This window comes from Ruditapes philippinarum, unplaced genomic scaffold, assembly GCF_026571515.1.
Source record: "Ruditapes philippinarum isolate M1 unplaced genomic scaffold, ASM2657151v2 ctg7111_1_1_1_1, whole genome shotgun sequence".
NCBI lineage: Eukaryota > Metazoa > Mollusca > Bivalvia > Venerida > Veneridae > Ruditapes > Ruditapes philippinarum.
Window position 1 is genome coordinate 45383 of NW_026852859.1, and position 6000 is coordinate 51382.

A 6000-nucleotide genomic window follows, 5' to 3' on the forward strand; every position below is an offset into this window, starting at 1 on the left:
CTACGGCGTTTTATTTTAAACAAAATTTTTTTTTTATTTAGAAAATTTAAAAATTTTGGATACAAAGGTCAAGGGGGGTGAAAAACGGGGGAAAACATAAAACCAAAAAAATAAATAAAAAACGTTTATTTTTAATATGAGGGTAAAATTTAAAAAAATGCGGTTTTAAAAATTTTAAAATGAGGAATAAAAAAAAAAATAATTAATTCTTTTATTTCCCCCCAAAATTGAAGAGGAAAAATATAACAAATTATAAATTTTACGGGCGTAAATGAGCTTTTGTACAATCAATCAAAAATCAAAAAAAGCAAATGCGTCCTTTTAAAAATCCACATTTTTTTTCCCAAACGAAAAAATGAAGGGGTCGGGGAAAATTTAACAAAAGCGTTTTTCTAGTAAAAATTTTTAAGTTTAAAAAACAACTGAAAAAAACAATGTCCACCCGGGTTTAAAAGTTAATAGAAACGAAAACGGGAAAAGGGTAGTCAATTTTCAATGGAATTTTTCCTGCAAATTTAATTAAAAAATAAATAGAAACAACGAAAATACACAAAAATTTTCATATTAATTTTTAAATTATTTCAAAAATTGAAAAAAAGTGGGGGCCATATCACACCAATCGAACATTTTGCAAAATACTATAAAGGTTTTATTTTAAAAAATTCCCCCCCCCAAATTTTAACAGCTTTAAACCTTTGCAAATAACACAAATGTTTAGTACGGGGGGTTTTTCAAAACCAAAAACATGTAAAACACATGAAACCAATTTAATTTTTATCACAAATCCCAAACCCTTTAAAGTAAAATTGGTTTAACATCAAAAATAACATACAAAAAGTTGACAATTCTTCAAGGGCCCAAACCCATCACACTTAAAGCATTTTCAAAATTTTAATTTTTTGGCAATACCCCCCGCTAAAATTTCATTTGAAAAAATAGGGGCGATAACGTGGTTTTTTTTTCGATAGGTCCCTAAATAAAAGGTTGGGCCCCCCGTTGTAAAACGACATCAAGGGCAATTCATTCCCAAATCACATTTACCCCTTCCCTTTGGTAAAAATTGTTGATTCAGAATCCCTTCCCCAAAATTTTGGGCGGAAAAAGTACCCCTTAGTAGATTTAAAAATCAATTTAAACCCCCACTTTTTAAATTTCCCCTATAGTAGGAATAAATCCAGAAGTCTGCTTAATAAAAGGGGGAAAAAAAACCCACTTTGGGGAAAATATTTTTAGCAAGAATAATAGAAAGTCTCATAATTTTCCAAGGGAAATTTCAATTTCTATGGGTTTAACATAATGTAATGGGAACGGCGTTTTTAATGCCCAAAGGGAAATTTAGTTGAAAGTACCCTTTTTTGGGAAAGATGAACTGTTTTAAAAAAAATCTAGAACCGTTTTCGGTTTCATAATATCCTCGAAATGTAAAAAGACCCCAACTCGCTTCCGTATGCGCTTTTTGGGGTAATTTGAAATCGTTTTTTTTCCCTTTTAAGGGAATTTGGGGTTTTTTCCTGTGGACTGAAATTTACTATTAAAATACTGAGTAGGTACCTCTAGTTTTGTACAAGCTTCCCCCAAAAACCCTTTTTCTTGGGTTTAAAAAAAACGGATCACAGGTTTTACCAAGTTTCAAAAGTTCGATGTTTCCAGATTTTTTAACCAAATAGAATTTTTCCCGTCACCCACATTTTTTTGTACGTTCATTAAAAAACCAATTTTCAGCGCATTTTTCTGCATTATAACTTTTGCGCCACCCCTTTTATATTCACTACATATATCAAGCAAAAAATTTTGTCCATTTCAAATAAAGACACTAAAAGCAAAATGCTGCTACGGGAGGGGAAAATAACCTAACCCTTACAAACAAAATAAACCCAAATCCACTTTTTTTTCAGCTAAACTTAAAGGGCCCTTTATGATTTGAGATACAACAAACGGGGAGCTTTTTTCCCCCTTGGTCCCTTGTGCCTTGTATACTTTTGAAATTCTGAGAATTTACCGGTAAAATTTTTCAAAAAATCAAGGGATGGTTTGGGAACATAGATTTTAAAAGCTAAAAAGGGGTTGAATCAATACAAGGTTTTGTTAAAAGTTTTTAAAAAATTCCTTATGCCCCCGACTGACAAAGGGCCCTTTCGGGCCATCCATAAAGCAAACAAGCTTTTTAGTCGAATTTCCTTCCGGGGAAGTTTAAATCATTCAAAAGTAATATGAAGACTCATGACAAATAAACCCCCCCGAAAAAAAAACCTTGTTTTTCCCGTTTAATGAGGAAGACATGTAACTTTGGGTCGAGTAATAAAACGATTCAAATAAAATTTAAAAATAACTGATGTTAGATTTGGTCGATAGTTGTCCGGGAATCCTTTCGTTTTTTTTCCCTCCTTTTGAAGAGAAAAAATTTCCCCGCGTTTCCAAAACTGTCTGGGGCATAACCCAACGAGAATTTTTGGTAAAAATGTGGGGAAAAAAGGAGGGCAAGTCTCCTTAGCAAATTAAGTGTTTTGTATTGGGCCTTTCCTCCCCCGACTTTGCTAGGACATTCTCGGGTACGCCTTCCCCTAACCCTTTCCCGGGAAGAAAATAACGTCCCTGATCGGAGAAAAATTCCCTTTCTTTTGAGTTTTAAAAAACTTTTCTGTTTCCCTTTTTTTTTTCCTTTATAATAGTTTTTGGGGCTTTCAGGGGGATATAAATTTTCCCAAAAAATTACACCAACCCCCCAGTTTTTTTTAAACCGATCTCTTCAGTTCCATTAAAATTTATTCCCGCACTGGCCCTAGAGCGTTTTTTTTTCCCTTTTGGGGTTTTTACCCCCTTTCCAAACTTACAAGCATTCCCAACCCCTACCGGGAAATGTCAAGCTCCTGATTTAGCTGTTTTTTAAAAATCGGTTTTTTTAAAATCATGTCCGGGGAAAAATCCAAATTTTCTTTTTTGTAATTTGGGAGACTCTATCAATCACGCCTCGGGGCGGGCCTGGACCCATGAAAGTTTTTGGGGTTTCAGATTTTATGACGGGCAAAGGGCGCTGTTAAAATCCCCATTTCCCAAAGGGGGTTTTAAAAAATTTTCAAAATTTTTTTTTGGGGAAAATTTTGTTTTGGGATAAACACAAACCTTTTCCCCTAAGTTTTAGCATAATCAGGTTTTCGGGAAGGTTTTAAATTTTAAACCCATTGAAACTGCTTAAAAAATTTAAATCTTTCTTTAACAGTTATTTATTGATTAAAATGTTCATCCTTTAAAATTTTTTCCCGTTAAAAAGAAAAGACATCACTAAAATTAAAAAAAATTTCACAGGAAAGTCATTGTACAATTTAAAAGGTCTGTGACCCAAAATACATTTTAAAAAAATCATCATCAAAAGATTTTCCCCAAAGTTCTCACAGTCTAAAAATTGACTGGGCACATATAAAAAAAAAATCAAAGTATTTTATTTGCCTCCCTTTTGAAACAATTATTTTTTACCCAAAAGCAAAATTCGTTGCATTAAAAAGGTAAAGATTTTTTTCTTTACAAAAATTTTAAAAAAAGATATCCGGGGCACGTTTATGTCCACATGTATTTCGAAAGGAAACCCCCAAAGGAAAAAGACAACCCTGTTTACATAAAATATCCATATACATAATTTACAATATCTCTTTTAAATTCTGTTGAGAAATTCACAAGGCATTAACACCTGGAAAAAAAAATAAAACTGATTTTGGGGTCACCAAAGAAAACCCAAATTTAAACTACATCATCAAAATCAATGGAAAAACACAGTTTTTATCGGTTTTTGGGCCCCTTTGGCCCACCCCTTTTCCGACCTCCATTACCGGAATTTAAAAATCCCGTCCCAAAAACGTTGGGACATGGTAATTTTTTTTAGGGTCTCCCATAAAAATGGAATTTTTGGATACAAAAAAAATGTTTTAGAAATGCCAAATATCAACCTATTTTTAAGAGTACGGGACAAATTGAGAGCGGTTTTTAAACCGTTTGCATTCCAAAATCATAAATTTTTTTAAGACATAAAAACTGTATTAAAACTAAAAACAGACTTTAAAACCCATTTAAAAAACGTTAATTGTAGGGGTTAAATAAAATCAAAATTTTTTTTTTCATTAACCCCTTTAGACCACTCGCCGTTTTTATTAAATCGTTTTTTCGTCCCACGCAAACGCGGGGGTTTATCAAAGTACCATCGTGAAAAGCCCACGTCTGCTTTTACGGGTTCCCCAGAGGGCAAACGGAACCATCCCCTGGTTTTCCCTACAAGGGCCCCTTGGCCAGAACCCCTCATTTTAAAACCGTCTGCCCTTTTTGTTTCCCTTTCCCCGTTCAATCAAAAAAACACCCTTTTTGGGATCGGCGACCGGGGAACGGGGGAATATTTGTTACAGATAGCCCTTTTTTATTCACAAACGGGTACTTTTTGCCGGCAAAAAAGCAAAACCCCTAACAAAAATTTTTTGTTTTGCCGGTAAAGATTTTAAAACCCCTTTTTCTTTGTATTTTTTTTTAGAGAGGGAAAAAAGGGGTCGGTTTTTTCCGGTGTAAAATTTAGCAGTAAAAATTTTTTTGGACAAAAGGGGTTGAAAACCATCTAACGATTATTTGATTCCCCTTTAACCCCCAAAATCTTCCCAAACCCCTTTTTGATCTTTTGGGGCCGGGTACATACTGAAACCCTAACCTTTCCCAAAAGATTAAACCTGTTTTAAGGGTTGGGGTGAAAAGTCAGTTTTTGGGAAAGGGGCTGAAAGAAAACGGGGAAGTAATTTTAGGGTAACACTCGGGGGGAAATTTTTTTCATTTTTTAACCCCTGACCAAAATTTTTCCCGTTTAAAAAACCGGTTTTTCCTTGGGTTTAAAAAATTTACGGGCTGTAAGTCCCAAAATCAAATTTTTTTATTCTGGGGTTTACTGAAATTTTAACGGACCAACATTATAAACATTAAAACCTGTAAGGGGGGCCCCTTTTAAAAGATTTTTAAGCGAGGAAAAATTTTAAAATTTTTCCCCTAAGTTTTTTTAAACAGCCTTTATCGCCGACTGGGAACTCGGTACTGGGCGAATAGACTTTAAAAAAAGAAAGATTCAGCATCGGGTTTTTAGAAACCCCCTTTTTTTGTTTCTTTTCCATTTTGGTTTTGGGGGTTTTCGATTGGAAGTCAGGTTTTCCCTTTTAATGGGTTCCTTAAAACAATTTTAAGCCCCCTTTCCAAACACTGAACCCAAAAATTTAAGGCAATTTTCCCAAACCTTTTCTTTAAATTTTTTTCCCCTTGGTGGGCCTACAGGGTTTTACCAGGCCGAGGGCCAAAATGGAAAATCAACAAAACGGGCCTTTTAAAGGGGAAAGAACATTTGGTCTGGGCTCTTCAAGGGCTACTTCTGAAAACGCAAACTTCTTTAAAACGCGCGAAAACAAACATCCCTCTTGGGAAGTCCCCTTTAACCAGGACGGGGGGTTGGGTTCATTCAAAAAAATTTTTTTCTTTAAAAACCCCCCGACTGATTTTAAATTTCTTTTCGGGTGGGAAGGGGCTTAGGAAAGGGGTTTTTTTTTCTGTATTTTCCTCTTTAAAGGGGGATAATCAAATCTAATTTGAGTAGGAAAACCCTCCATGAAAATTCAAAAAAAACGGGTTAATCCGTTTAAAAACCCCAACGTATCACATTTCAGTTGAAAAATTTTTACCCTTGACCTTTTAAAATTTTCCAAAATGAAAAGCTTTTTATACCCTTTTTTGGGTAAATTTTTATGCCAAACAAGGATAAAAACTGGGAAAAAACAGTTTTTTAAATTTAAAGTTTCAGCAAAGGGACAAATTTAAGAATTTTAAGAATGAGCCTATTGAACCTCATCACAAAATTTTTCCCTTTTAAATTTCCAAAATTTTGGGATATTTTTTTAAAAAAAAAACAGACTTAATTTTTTAAAACAAAAATTCAACCGGGGAACCCGGAAAAAATTTTTTTAAAAACAAAATTTTAAATGATTTCTAATA